At 38.2% G+C, this 12,699-nt stretch overlaps 1 protein-coding gene across 9 annotated transcripts in view; it reads left to right on the top strand.

The window, feature by feature from the left end:
* The window catches only part of TPST1 (tyrosylprotein sulfotransferase 1), a 122,514-nt gene that overhangs the window by 45,483 nt on the left and 64,332 nt on the right, over positions 1–12,699 (top strand). For 3 of the 9 annotated variants that reach the window (XR_004312670.1, XR_004312669.1, XM_032460356.1), the window contains exon 1: positions 1,245–1,461. The exons of 3 other annotated variants lie outside the window; for them this stretch is intronic. The gene's annotated coding sequence lies outside the window, so the exon portion shown is untranslated. Of the gene's footprint in view, positions 1–871; positions 948–1,244; positions 1,462–12,699 lie in introns of those variants that run through there. 3 more of the 9 variants (XM_032460350.1, XM_032460351.1, XM_032460349.1) reach the window with 2 other exon arrangements.

Here is a 12,699-nt window from a genome sequence, read left to right as displayed (position 1 = left end):
TCACTCCCCCCCTCAAAAAAAACCACATAGCCATTAGCAGTCACTTTCCATTTCCCCCAATCCCCTCAGCCCAAGGCATCCACTAATATACTTGCTTTTTCTATGGATTTGCCTATTCTGGACATTTCATATAAATGAACTCATATAAATGTGGTCTTCTGTGACTGGCTTCTTTCACTTAGCATGATATTACCAAGATTCATCTCCATTGTAGCATGTATTAGAACTTCATTCCTTTTTATGACCAAATAATATTTCATTGTAAAGATAGGCCATATTTTACTTACCCATTAATCTGCTGATGGACATCTGGGTTATTATCACTCTACTGGCTACTGTGAACATTCATGCACAAATTTTTGTGTGGCCCTCACTTGATCTTTACATCACTCTGTAGATAACAAAACTCATGCCAAGATGGTAGACAGGAATTTTGCATACAGCTTTTAGATTTCTGAGCCCATTGCTTTTTCCAATCTATGTTCCTATGGTTGAAATAATTGTTTTGACAGAACCTGGTGTGGATATGACTGTAGGAAGGAACCATGAATATGGACGGTTGTTTTTCAGTTGTGAAATTACAGCCCTCTCCCCAGCGTCTCCTCCTTCTTTCTTGGCCCTTTTCTCCTTTCGTAGTATTCTCTTTTTTCAAGTATCAGTTCCCCGCCCCTGTGTTGGGGACAGAATCTACTATCACCCATTTACACTTTGGTGTGCAATGTAATGTTGTGGGAATTTGATATTTGCATTTTGTAGTCATCTAACGAGATGAAAGCTCCTCTGCCAGCGGCAATCACAGGGGTAGTATTTGAAGCAGGGACAAGCAGAGCGGGGATTTCTTGGAAAAGCTCGTTCTCTCGTCCTGTCCCAGGGTTTCAAGGATGAAGGCCACCCACGTTGGGAGTTGGGGCGGCGTGGACCGCCACCTGCGCGGGGCTCCCCTCCAGGTAGGTCACGCGCACCGTTGCTCGGCAACAACCGGCTCAGGGAGGTGGCGTCCCCGGAACCCCGCAGGGAGCGCGCACACGCTAGGCCGCAGGGCCGCCCGCGCGGCCGTGACGTCAGGCCCACCCCGCCCCTCGGCTCCTGCCGGACCCGGCGCGAGGCCGAGCCCCGCCCCTCTCGGAGGGCAGCCACCGGAACCCACGAATCAGAGAGCCTGACACATCGCCCGGGCCGGGCGCAGAGTAGCCAATCGCTGTACGCGTGTGATCCCGCGCCCGCCCCAGAGGCTGGCTGCAGGCGCTGAGGCGGCGACCGCGGGAGTCGCTGCTGAGGCGACCGCGGGCGCGTGTCGCGTCGGCGCTGTCCGCGGGGCCGGGCCGGGCTGGCAGCAGCTGGCTCCTGGCGCTGAGGGCAGGCTCCCGGGGCGGGCGGAATGGCCCCCACCTAGGGCAGTGGGAGAAGCGGCTGAGTCCAGGATGCCGGGAAGGCGGCGCGGCGGTTCCTCACTCATCCCAGGTAAGGGGGACGCCGCGCTCGCTACAGCTCCGCTCGGAGCGCCGCCCTCGCCCCGCTGTCCTCCCGCCGCCGCCTACCTGGCTCCGACTCCGGGCCGCCTCTGTCCTGGCATCCCTGGGCCGCAGTCGCCTCCGGCCCGCACATCTCCCCTCTGCTCCCGGGCAGTTGTCCAGCCCCGCCCCCCGAGCGCGGAGCCCCACGTACTGGCCGGGCCCGGCTTCTGCACCCGCACCCCTGTCCCCAGCGCTGGCGTTTCCCGGTCTCGGGCTTCCCCGTGGCCCGGATTGCCCCCGTCGTGGTAGCTTTCCCGCCCTCTCCCTTCCCTTCCCTTCCCCTCCCCTCCTCCTCCTCCTCTCTTTCGCGGGGCCGGCACCGTTTCCAAGCCCTTGCAGTCTGTCGGGGCGCCTTCCGGGGATGAGACACCTCAGTCCCCCCGGGATCGGACTTTGGCCATCAACTCTACCTCGGCTTCATTTCGGGCTCACCCCAACCATGCCCCTTACACCGTATCCTCTCTACATTTCACTCGCGCCCTCCCACCCCCATCCCATGTGTCCCTGGGTTTTGCTCTTTTGCTCCCAGATGCCTTCCTTTCCCATCTCGCCTCTTTTCCCTTCACTTTCATCAACCATCGTCCCTAAAACTGTATCTTTACACTTAAACCTTCAGACCCTCCTACTCTCCTGATTGCCAGATCTGTAGTTTTAACATCTGAATTCGTCGTTAAATGAGCTGCACCCATAACACGTGAAGTGTCTTGCCCAGAGGCTGGCACACAGTGGGCCTGGCACATGGCAGATGTTTAGGCGTGTTGCCACCTTCCTCCTTCCAGGCCTTTGTACTCTTCAGATGTGGCAAGAGGTCCAGTATCCAAAGGGAGTTGACGTGCTACCAGAAGAGTGGTATAGGAGATGGCAGGATGAATTAGTGAGCTCCCAATGTGATAAGGAGATTAAATTGTCAGTTATTTACTCACTGCATTCATCCCGAAGAACTGAATTCTGCTATCTTTGTGTCCTGTTTTGTTTTATATTAATTGGCTTTGTAAAGGATTCTTAACGATCTTTGCAATATAATTGTTCCCTTAATTCCCCCTCTCCATCTTAAGTGTTTGTTGAACCTTCATTTTTAGGAAATACCTCTACCTCCTAGTTGAAACAGCATTGTATATAAGAGGTGTTTCATGTGTTTATCTCCCACCTGGATAGTCCAGTCCTCTAGTGTATTTTCATCTTTTGAGAGCCTGGAAGAATCAGATACAGATTTCTTGGAATCAGCTGTTGAAGGGATTAGAAATGCTTAGGACTGAAAGTTCTGATGAGTTCTCTAAGAGTGAAAGAGGAATTCTCTTTCACCCGCCTTTGTCTTTCTGGCTATCAGGGAAAGTAACTATAGTCAGTTTTTTAGAAGAGTAAAATAAGTTTGACTTTTAAAAATTATAAAAGCGATGTTACTGGCCTGAAGCCATTATTGCCACATTTGCTCAGATGGTTTCCAAGCCTGGATGAATCAAACAGTTGGCTTTTTCTGCTCCTGGGATCTCCAGAGCAGGCTGGAGGAAATCATGTAACCGAGCTGCTGGTCCTGTTCTAAACTTTTGGATTCCAACTTTACTCACACTGTCTGGAGACACTTTGACCTACCCCCTCGGTGTCTCTTGTGTACCCAAACCTAAATGGCTGTTTATAGATTTTTACCATTTTCCTCTCTTTGTCCTACTCATGACTTATATACTTTGCTAATTTTGCCTCCTGCTTCACAGAATTGGTGGTCATCAGCCGTGAACTCTTAAGGGACTGTCATTTTTCTGTGTGCTTGTACCTATCTGATTTCTGTTCTCCTTTCTTTTTATCAGAGAAAGAGGGTCCTCCTTTCTAAGGCTAACATCTCTGATATTCTATTTTCTCATTTTTCTCCCCCTCATCCTGCACACATGCTCATGTTTTCACCATCCAAAACAAACAAAAACAAAAACCTTCCCTTAATGCTTCCCTCTTTCCCCCCTCAGATTAATGTGGTATTCATTAGGATTTCATTTTCTCTTCTTTACTCTGTCCTCTAGCTTCCTGGGGTGATTACACTTCCCTTCATGGCTTCAAGAAGCACCTGTATATTTCTGGTTTTCAAAGATGTGTTTTCAGTTCCCATTTTTCTTGAACTTCAGGTGTTTCTTATTTTCATCTGCCTTTTAGATAACTATGCTTGGACACTTGGTACTTCAAACTTGATTATTTTTTTTCTTTCTCTTTTCTCTACTTACTCAGCTGCCTCAAGCACATCCATCCAAGCCCTACTTTAAAACCACCTGGGGAGCTTTAACCACAGAAATTCTGATTCAGTTGGTCTGGTGTGAGGCCAGACCTTTTCATTTAAAAAATACTTCTCATGTGGCAGTGATATGCAGCTCAGGCTGAGAACTGGGCTGAGAGCTGGAAGAGGGAGTGGGAACCCTGAGGAACTATGTATAGCATTTAACTCATTCTTTAAAAATCAGCATAAATGGCACTTTTTTTGGCATGGTTAGTTGCTTACTTTCCTGATACTTTGTACATGTACCTATTACACTTATCACATTTTATTTAACTTATTTCTCACGACTCATGACTAAGAGTTGCTCGAGGTCTGGGATTATGCCTAAAGGTAAACTGCTGTTTCTCACACTATTCACAACACTTCTGCCACCAAATATGTAGGTTTTCCCCTCATATTAAACAGTTCCGCAACTCTCCGGACAACTGGGTGTTCTACAATTTAACTTAATTATTACACTAACTGCTTGGAGTTAGTGCAGACCCCACAGATTAGGGACTCAGTCTCACAAGACTCCGCCTGACTTCAGACACCAATCACAAGTCCCAGGTTGTGACCTGGACTTCTGACCAATTGGCTATAAATTGGGGCTTCCCACAACTCCCTCTTCAGGTCAGTAATTTGCTAGAATAGCTCACAGAACTCAGCAAAGCTCTTTACTTACCATTACCCATTTATTATAAAGGCTATAACTCAAAAACAACCAAATGGAAGAGATGCATAGGGCAAGGTATGTGGGAAGGGGCATGAATCTTCCCTGAGTTTCCATGCCTTCTCTGGGCTCACCATCCTCCCAGCACCTCAGTGTGTTCACCAACCTGGAAGCTCTCTGAACCCCTTTATTTAGGGTTTTTATGGAGGCTTCATTACAGAGGCACACTTGATTAAATCACTGGCTGCTGGTGATTACCTCAATCTATAGCTTCTTTCCCCTTCCTAGAGGTCAGAGGTTGGTTCCTCTGGCAACCAGCCCCCAACTTCCCAGACATGGTTGAAAGGGCCTTATTATAAATAACAAAGGATGTTCCACTCACCCCTATCAAGAAATTCCAAGGGTTTTAGGAGCTCTGTGCCAGGATCCAGGGATGAATATACTATTCTATAATAATTCTTATAATATCACAATGTCTTATTTATTTTTTCGTCACTGCCTTGCACAGTACTTGGTATATTTTAGAAACCTGATAAAAATTGATTAAGTAAATCGGTTGGTAAATAATGTAAAACAGATCTTGAATTCACAGTTTTGCAAGCTGACCAGCTGTTTCTCTTTTGCTGCTTAATAGGTCGCTAGTCATACTTGCACAGTCATTCTTCTTTTAAACACACACACAGTCTTTATAAATTAGAGTGGATTAATAGAAATATTATTTCTTTTTATGCTTTGGCTTTTAAGATAGTTTAGCTATGACAATATTAAAAAAATTTTTTTGAAGTATAGTTGATTTACAATGTTGTTATTTTCTGGTGTACAGCATAGTGATTCAGTTGTACATATATGTATATTCCCTATTCCTTTTCATTATAGGTTATTACAAGATATTAAATGTAGTTCCCTGTGCTATGGAGTAGGACCTTGCTGTTTATCTATTTTATATATGGTAGTTTGTGTCTGATAATCTCAAACTCCTAATTTATCCCTCCCTGAACCTTTCCCCTTTGGTAACTGTAAGTTTATTTTTTGTGTCTGTCTTTCTATTTTGTACAATAGGGTTATAGAGGTTCATTCCGACTTCCTTTTTAGCAGATACTGTTTAAAATAGATCTTATTTCATATGATTGAGGCACATATATCTTGTATCTTTTAAAAATAAATAACTCTAATTTTAGGCTTATAAGCTTTGGAATCTTTAACTAGAACAAACACTGTCAAACTGATTAAAAAATCGTGAACAGTGGTAGAACTATTTTTTTTAATGGCAATTATGGGAATTGAACCCAGGACCTCATGCATGCTTAGCATGTGCTCTACCACTGTGCTCCCCACCCCCATCCCCAAACTATTACTTTTGAACTAAGAGAATTAAGGAAGAGGGGAATATGTGAATATCTTATTCACATCTACCTATGTGAATCGCATTGGTGATAGGGAGGGGTAATTCTCAAATATTTAATTACTGTTATAGGAAAAACCAGTAATTGTTCATATGTTGATATCAACATATTTTATAATTCCTCACAGCTAAGATATAAACTGTGGAGTTGTTTGCCTTTTGTTGTTGTTGTTGTTTTTTAGTGTTCTTAAGATTTTGTTAGCTATTTCTCTTTATAGAATTTGTGGTTGACAGTTTTTTTACTTTCAGCGTTTGAAAAATGTGCCACTTCCTTCAGACCTCCATGATTTCAGATGAGATTTCCTTATAAGTAATGTATCGTTTCTCCCTGGCTGCTTTAAAGGCTTTTTCTTTGTCTTCAGTCTTAATAAATTTGATTATGATGTCTTGGCATGGATTTCTTTGGGTATATCCTATTTGGAATTCTGTTAGCTTCTTGAATTGTAGGTTAATGTCATTTGCCAAATTTGGGATTTTTCAGCTGTTTCTTAGAATAACTTTTCAGCTCCACTTTTTTTCTCTTTTCTTTCTGTGACTCTGATGATACAGAATGTTAGTCTTTTGTTACTGTCCTATAGGCATAAGGCTTTTTTTTGTTTGTTTTTTCTTTAAGATAGCTTTTTTCTCTTGTTCAGATTGGGTAGTTCACATTGTTGTGCTTTCATTTTCAGGTTCACTCATTCTTCTGTCAAAATCATTCTGCTCTTGAGCCCATCCAGTGAGCTTTTGTTTTGTCACTATATTTTTCAGTTCTGTAACTTCCATTTGGTTTTTTCTGTATCTTCTCTTCCTTTGGTAAGATTTTCTGTTTTGTCATTTGTTTCAAGAGTATATCTCATTGCTCATTAAAGCATGATGGCTGCTTTAAAATTTTCATCAGATAATTTGAACATCTGATTCATCTTGGTTTTACCATATGTTAATTGTCTTCATTGATTCAGGTTGTGATTTTCCTGGTTCTTAGTATGATTAGTGACTTTTGATTGTATCCTGGACATTTTTTGATATTTTGTTAGGAGACTCTGGATCCTATTTAAATCTTTTATAGGTTAAGGAAATTAAGAATTATAAACTTCCAGTTATAAAATAAATAAATCATGGAGGTATAATGTACAGCATAGGGAATATAGTCAATAATATTGTAATAACTTTGTATGGTGACAGTTGGTGACTAGACTTATGGTGGTGATCATTTTGTAATGTATAAAAATATCAAATCACTATTGTATGCCTGAAATTAATATCATATTGTAAGTCAATTATACTTTAATTTAAAAAAAACTATTTTAGTTGGCAGTCACCCTAAGAAATTTAGTGTGTAGGTCCCAGCCTGCTTTCTTTTTTTTTGGTAGCAGCTTTATTGAGCTATAATTTACATTCACTGATTTAAGGTGTAAATTTTTTTTTTTAGTATATTTATTGTGTATTTATATTTGTGTAACCCTTACTACAGTCAATTTTAGAACATTTTCAAGAAACTGCACACTCCTTACCTGTCACCCCCAGCTCTCCCACTTGTCATCCCCTCCATCCCTAGACAACTGCTAATCTGTTTTTTCTCTCTATAGGTTTGCCTATTCTGGACATTTCATGTAAATGTAATTGAAAAAGAGATAGTCCTTTGTTACTGGTTTCTTTCACTTAGCATGTTTTCAGGGTTCTTCCATGTTGTCGACTGTATCAGTATTTTGTGTCTTTTTCTTGCAGAATAATATTCTGTTTTGTGCATAGACATTACTTATGTATTAATCAGTTGGTGGATGTTTGGGTTGTTTGTACTTTTTGGCTGTTAATGAATAATGCTGTTGTGAACATTTGTATACAAGTTTTTGCATGGACATGTTTCATTTTTCTTGGATATATACCTAGGAGTGGAATTTCTGGGTCATATGATAACTAGAAGTCTAGGTCTAACATTTTGAGGAACTGCCAGACTGTTTTCCAAGATGGCTGCTCTATTTTACTTTTCTTTTTTTTTTTTTTTCAATTGAAGTATAGTTGGTTTACAATGTTATTAATTTCTGGTGTACAGTACGGTGATTCAGTTATACATACATATATATATTCCTTTTCATATTTATTTTACACTTTGTCACCAATGTTTGAGGATTCCAATTTTTCTACCTTCTTGCTGACACTTGTTATTATCTGACCTTCAGATTCTAGCCATCCTAATGAGGGTGAAGTAGTATCTTATTGTAGTTTTGATTGCATTTCCCTGATGGCTAATGATGTTGAGCATTTTTTCATGTGCTTTTTGGCTATTTGTATATCTTTGGAGAAACCTTATTCCTTTTCCCATTTTTAAATTGAATTATTTGTCTTCCTGTTGTTGAGTTGTAAGATTTCTTTGTATATTCTGGATATTAGACCCTACTCAGGTACAATTTGCAGCTATAAATCTCCCATTCTGTAGATATCTTTTCACTTTCTTGATGGCACAAAGATTTTTAATTTTGATGAAGTCCAATTTGTCTATTTTTTTCTTTTGTTGCTTGTGCTTTAGGTTTCATATTTAAGAAACTATTGCCTGATTCAAGATCATGAAGACTTACTCCTATGTTTTCTCCCATGGGTTTTATAGTTTCAGCTCTTACGTTTAGACCTTTAATCCACTTTTGTAAATTTTGTATATGGTATGAGATAGGGTCCAACTTCATTTTTTGCTGATACTCAGTTGTCTCAGCGCCATATGTTGAAAAACTATTTTTCCCCCCTTTAAATTGTCTTGGCACCCTTGTCTAGTTGGAAGTTTGATAGGGATTGCATTGAACTTGTAGCTCGGTTTGGGGAATATTGCCATCTTATCAGTATTAGTTTTTCAATTCATGAGCATGTAATGTCTTCATTTATTTAGATCTTTAACTTGTTTCAATAGTGTTTTCTAGTTTTCAGCATATAAGTTTTGCCCTTTTATTTTGGTTAAATTTATACCTTAAGGTTTTATTCTTTTGGTGCTTTATAAATGGAATTCTTTTCTTAATTTTGTTTTGGATTGTCATTGATAGTTTATAGAAATACAACTGAATTCTTTATATTAGTCTTGTGTCTTAACACCATACTGAACGCATTTAATAGTCCTGAGAATTTTTTAGAGATTTATTGGGATTTTATATATGCATGCTATATCATTTCTGAGGAATGATAGTCTTACTTCTTCCTTCCAATCCGGATGCTTCTTCATTTATTTTTCTTGCATAATTGCCCTGACTAGAATCTCCTGTATGATACTGAATAGAAATAGTGAGAGTGGACATCCTGTCTTGTTCTTGATCTTAGAGGGAAGCGTTATATATGAAATCAGCTGTGGATTTTCTTAGGTGTCCTTTTTCAGGTTAATGATGTTTTGTTTCTAGTTTATTGATTGTGTTTATCGTGAAGGGATGCTGGATTTTGTCAGATGCTTTTTCAGTGCCTGTTGAAATTATGTGATTTTTGGTCTTTTATTCTATTAATATGTTGTATGATGTTAATTGATTTTCATATATTGAAATAACTTTGCATAGCTGGATGCACCAAACTTGGTCATGGTATGTGTTTATATACGTTGCTGCGTTTGGTTTACTGGTATTTTGTTGAGGATTTTTGCATTTATATAATAAATATTTGTTTGTAGTTTTCTTTTCTTGTATTGTCTTCATCTGGTTTTAGAATCAGGAAAACCAGCTTCATGGAATGAGTTGAAAAGTGTTACCATCTCTTCTGTATTTTGGAAGAATTTGTTAAGGGTTAGTGTTCATTCTTAATGTTTGGTAGGATTCACCAGTGAAGCCATCTGGTCCTGGGCTTTTCTTTATGTAGTAGTTTTTGATTACTAATTCAATTTCTTTACTTGTTATAGCTTTATTCAAATTACTTCTTTTTGCGTTGATTTTAGTAGTTTATGTCTTCTAGGAATTTGTTCATTTTATCTAGGTTTTAAAATTTGTTAGATTACAGTTGTTTATAGTGTTCCCCATAATTCTTTATAATCATTTTTATTTATGTAAAGTTGGTAGTAATTACTGATCTTAGTAATTTGAGTCTTCTCTCTTTTATTCTTGCTCAGTCAAGCTAAATGATTGTCAATTCTGTTGGTCTTTTCAAAAAACCAACTCTTTGTTTTGTTGATTTTCTCTATTTTTTTCTGTACTGTATTTATTTCACTGTAGTCTAATTATTTCCTAATGTCTCCTGGCTTTGGGTTTAGTTCTTCTTTCTCTGAAGTGGACAGTTAGGTTGTTGATTTGATATCTTTTTAATATTAAAAAGTAGACATTTATTAAGAAATTCAGATATAATTGACAGATAGTATTGTGTAAATTTAAGATATATAACATGTTGACTTGATTTCTTTTTTTAAATATAGGTGTTTACAGCTATAAATTTTCCTCATAGCATGACTCCTGCTACTTTGGTTACACCCCATAAGTTTTGTGTTTTTATCTCGAAGTATTTTCTAACTTCCCTTATGATTTCTTCTTTGGCTCATTGGTTGTTTAGGGGAGTAGTGTTTATTTTCACATCTTTAAGAATTCCCAAACTTTTTTCCTGTTATTGTGTTCTAATTTCATTTTGCTGTTGGAGAATATACTTTGTATGATTTCAGTCCTTTAAATTTACTGAGACTTCTTTTATGGCCTGTTTTAGGGAATGTTACATGTGCACTTGAAAACAATGTATAATCTGCTGTTGTTGCTTGGACTGTTTTATAGATGTTTGCTAGATCTAGTTGGTTTGTAGTGTTGTTCAAGTCTTCTGTTTCCTTGCTGACCTTTTATCTGGTTGTTTCATCTGTATTGAAAGTAGAGTATTGAAGTCTCTAACTATTATTGTTCAATTGTCTATTTCTCCTCAGTTCTGTCAGTTGTTCTTATATTTGGGAGTGCTGTTATTAGGTGCATGCATATGTATTTATAATTGTTGTATCTTCTTGATGAACTTGCCATTTTATAATTATAAAATGTTCCTTGTTTCTAGTAACAAATTTTATCTTATAATGCAGTGTATCTGATTTTAGTGTAACTACTCCAGAGCCTTTTGGTTATTATTTGCATGATGTCATTCCTCTCCTTTTGCTTTCAGCCCATTTAGTCTTTTAATTTAAAGTATGTCTTGTAGAAAACATGTATTAGGATGATGTTTTTCTTTTGGTTGTGGTCCATTCTGCCAGTCCTCACCTCTTGATTGTTTAATCCATTTACATTTAATATAATTTCTAGTATATTAGGATAAATATTTTACATTTTGCTATTTGTTTTCTGTATGTCTTATGACTTTTTTGTTTTTTTTTCTCCATTACTGCCTTTTTTGTATTAAATATTTTCCAGTATAGATTTTAATTAGCTTGTTATTTGCTTTATCATAATTTTCTTTATTTTCCTGGTAATTACAGTTAATATCTTAGAGCAGTCTATTTTGGATTGATACCAACTTAATTTCAGTAGTATGCAAAAACTTTGTTTTAATGGAGTTCTGTTCATTTCCCCCTTCTTTGTGTTCTTATTGTCATTCAGATTGCATATCTTACATTAAAATCCCATTAACAGTTTTATAATTATTGCTCTATGAAGTTGTCTTTTAATTCAGATAGGAAAAGAGGTACAAATAAAATCTGTTTATACTGGCTTTTTGGGTAGTTTATTGGTGCTGTTTATTTCTTCATGTGGATTTGGGTTACTGTCTAATGTCTTCATTTCAGCATTAAAGACCCTTTATTTCTTGTGCAGCAGCCCTTCCAGTGATGAATTCTCAAGTTTTGTTTACTGGGGATGTCTTAATTTCTCCTTCATCTTTTGAAGCTTTTGAAGGATAGTTTTGCTGCATATAGAATTTTTGATTGATAGTCTTTTCTTTTATTACCGTGAATATGTCATCCTACTGTGTCTGGCCTCAGTGATTTTGGTAAGTCAGCTGCTGGTGCATGAAGAGAGCCACCACACACACACTTATTAAAGATTTTATATATGATGAGTCACTTTTTTCTTGGTACCTTTAAAATCCTCTCTTTGGCTTCTGACAGGTTGATTATAATGTGTCTAGCTATACATCTCTCTGATTTTACCTTACTTGATATTTATCGAGTTCGTTGGATGTTTAGATTAATGTATTTCATTGAATTCAGGATGTTTCCAGCCCTTATTTATATAAATCTAATTTTTTCCCTGTATTTGTCTCCTCCTGTATTTGTGTATGCCTTCTAGATTCCTAAAGATATATTGGAGCTTTTCTAAACCCTCTGTATACCTTGTATTCTGCATATTTTGGTGTGCTTGATGATATCCCATAGATCTGAGGCTGAGTTCATTTTTGTTCATTCTTTTTTCTTTCTAATTCTTCAGACTGGAAAATCAGTCTGTCTTTAAGTTTGCAGATTCTTCTAGTAGCTTAAGTCTGCTGTTGAGCTGCTCTAATGAAGTTTTCATTTTAATTATTGTACTTTTCAACTCTAGAATTCCTATTTAGTTCTTTTTTTAAAAAAATAATTTTTCTCTATTGATATTCCCTATTTGGTGAGAAATCATTCTCATAATTCCTTTTAATTCTTTAGACATGGTTTCCTTTAGTCCTTTGAGCATATTTACAATAGCTGATTTAAAGTTTCTGTCTAGTAAGTCCAACATCTTGTCTTCTTCAGGGATAGTTTCTGTTGACTACTTTTCCCCCGTGTATGTACTCTCTTGTTTCTTTGTGTGTCTCATAGTTTTTGTTGAAAAATGAACATTTTGAATAATATAATGTAGCTATTCTGGATGTCTCCCTCTCTCCCAGGGTTTGTTGTTGTTGCTGCTTGTTTTATTACTTTTTTGGACTAATTCTGTAGTATGTACTCTTTGTTCTGTGTAGCTGCTGAAGTCTCTGCTTGGTTAGCTTAGTGGTTAGCTAATGATTGGAC

Source organism: Camelus ferus, chromosome 18 (assembly GCF_009834535.1).
Source record: "Camelus ferus isolate YT-003-E chromosome 18, BCGSAC_Cfer_1.0, whole genome shotgun sequence".
NCBI classification, from domain to species: Eukaryota; Metazoa; Chordata; class Mammalia; order Artiodactyla; family Camelidae; genus Camelus; species Camelus ferus.
This window is presented reverse-complemented; position numbering and strand designations above follow the sequence as displayed.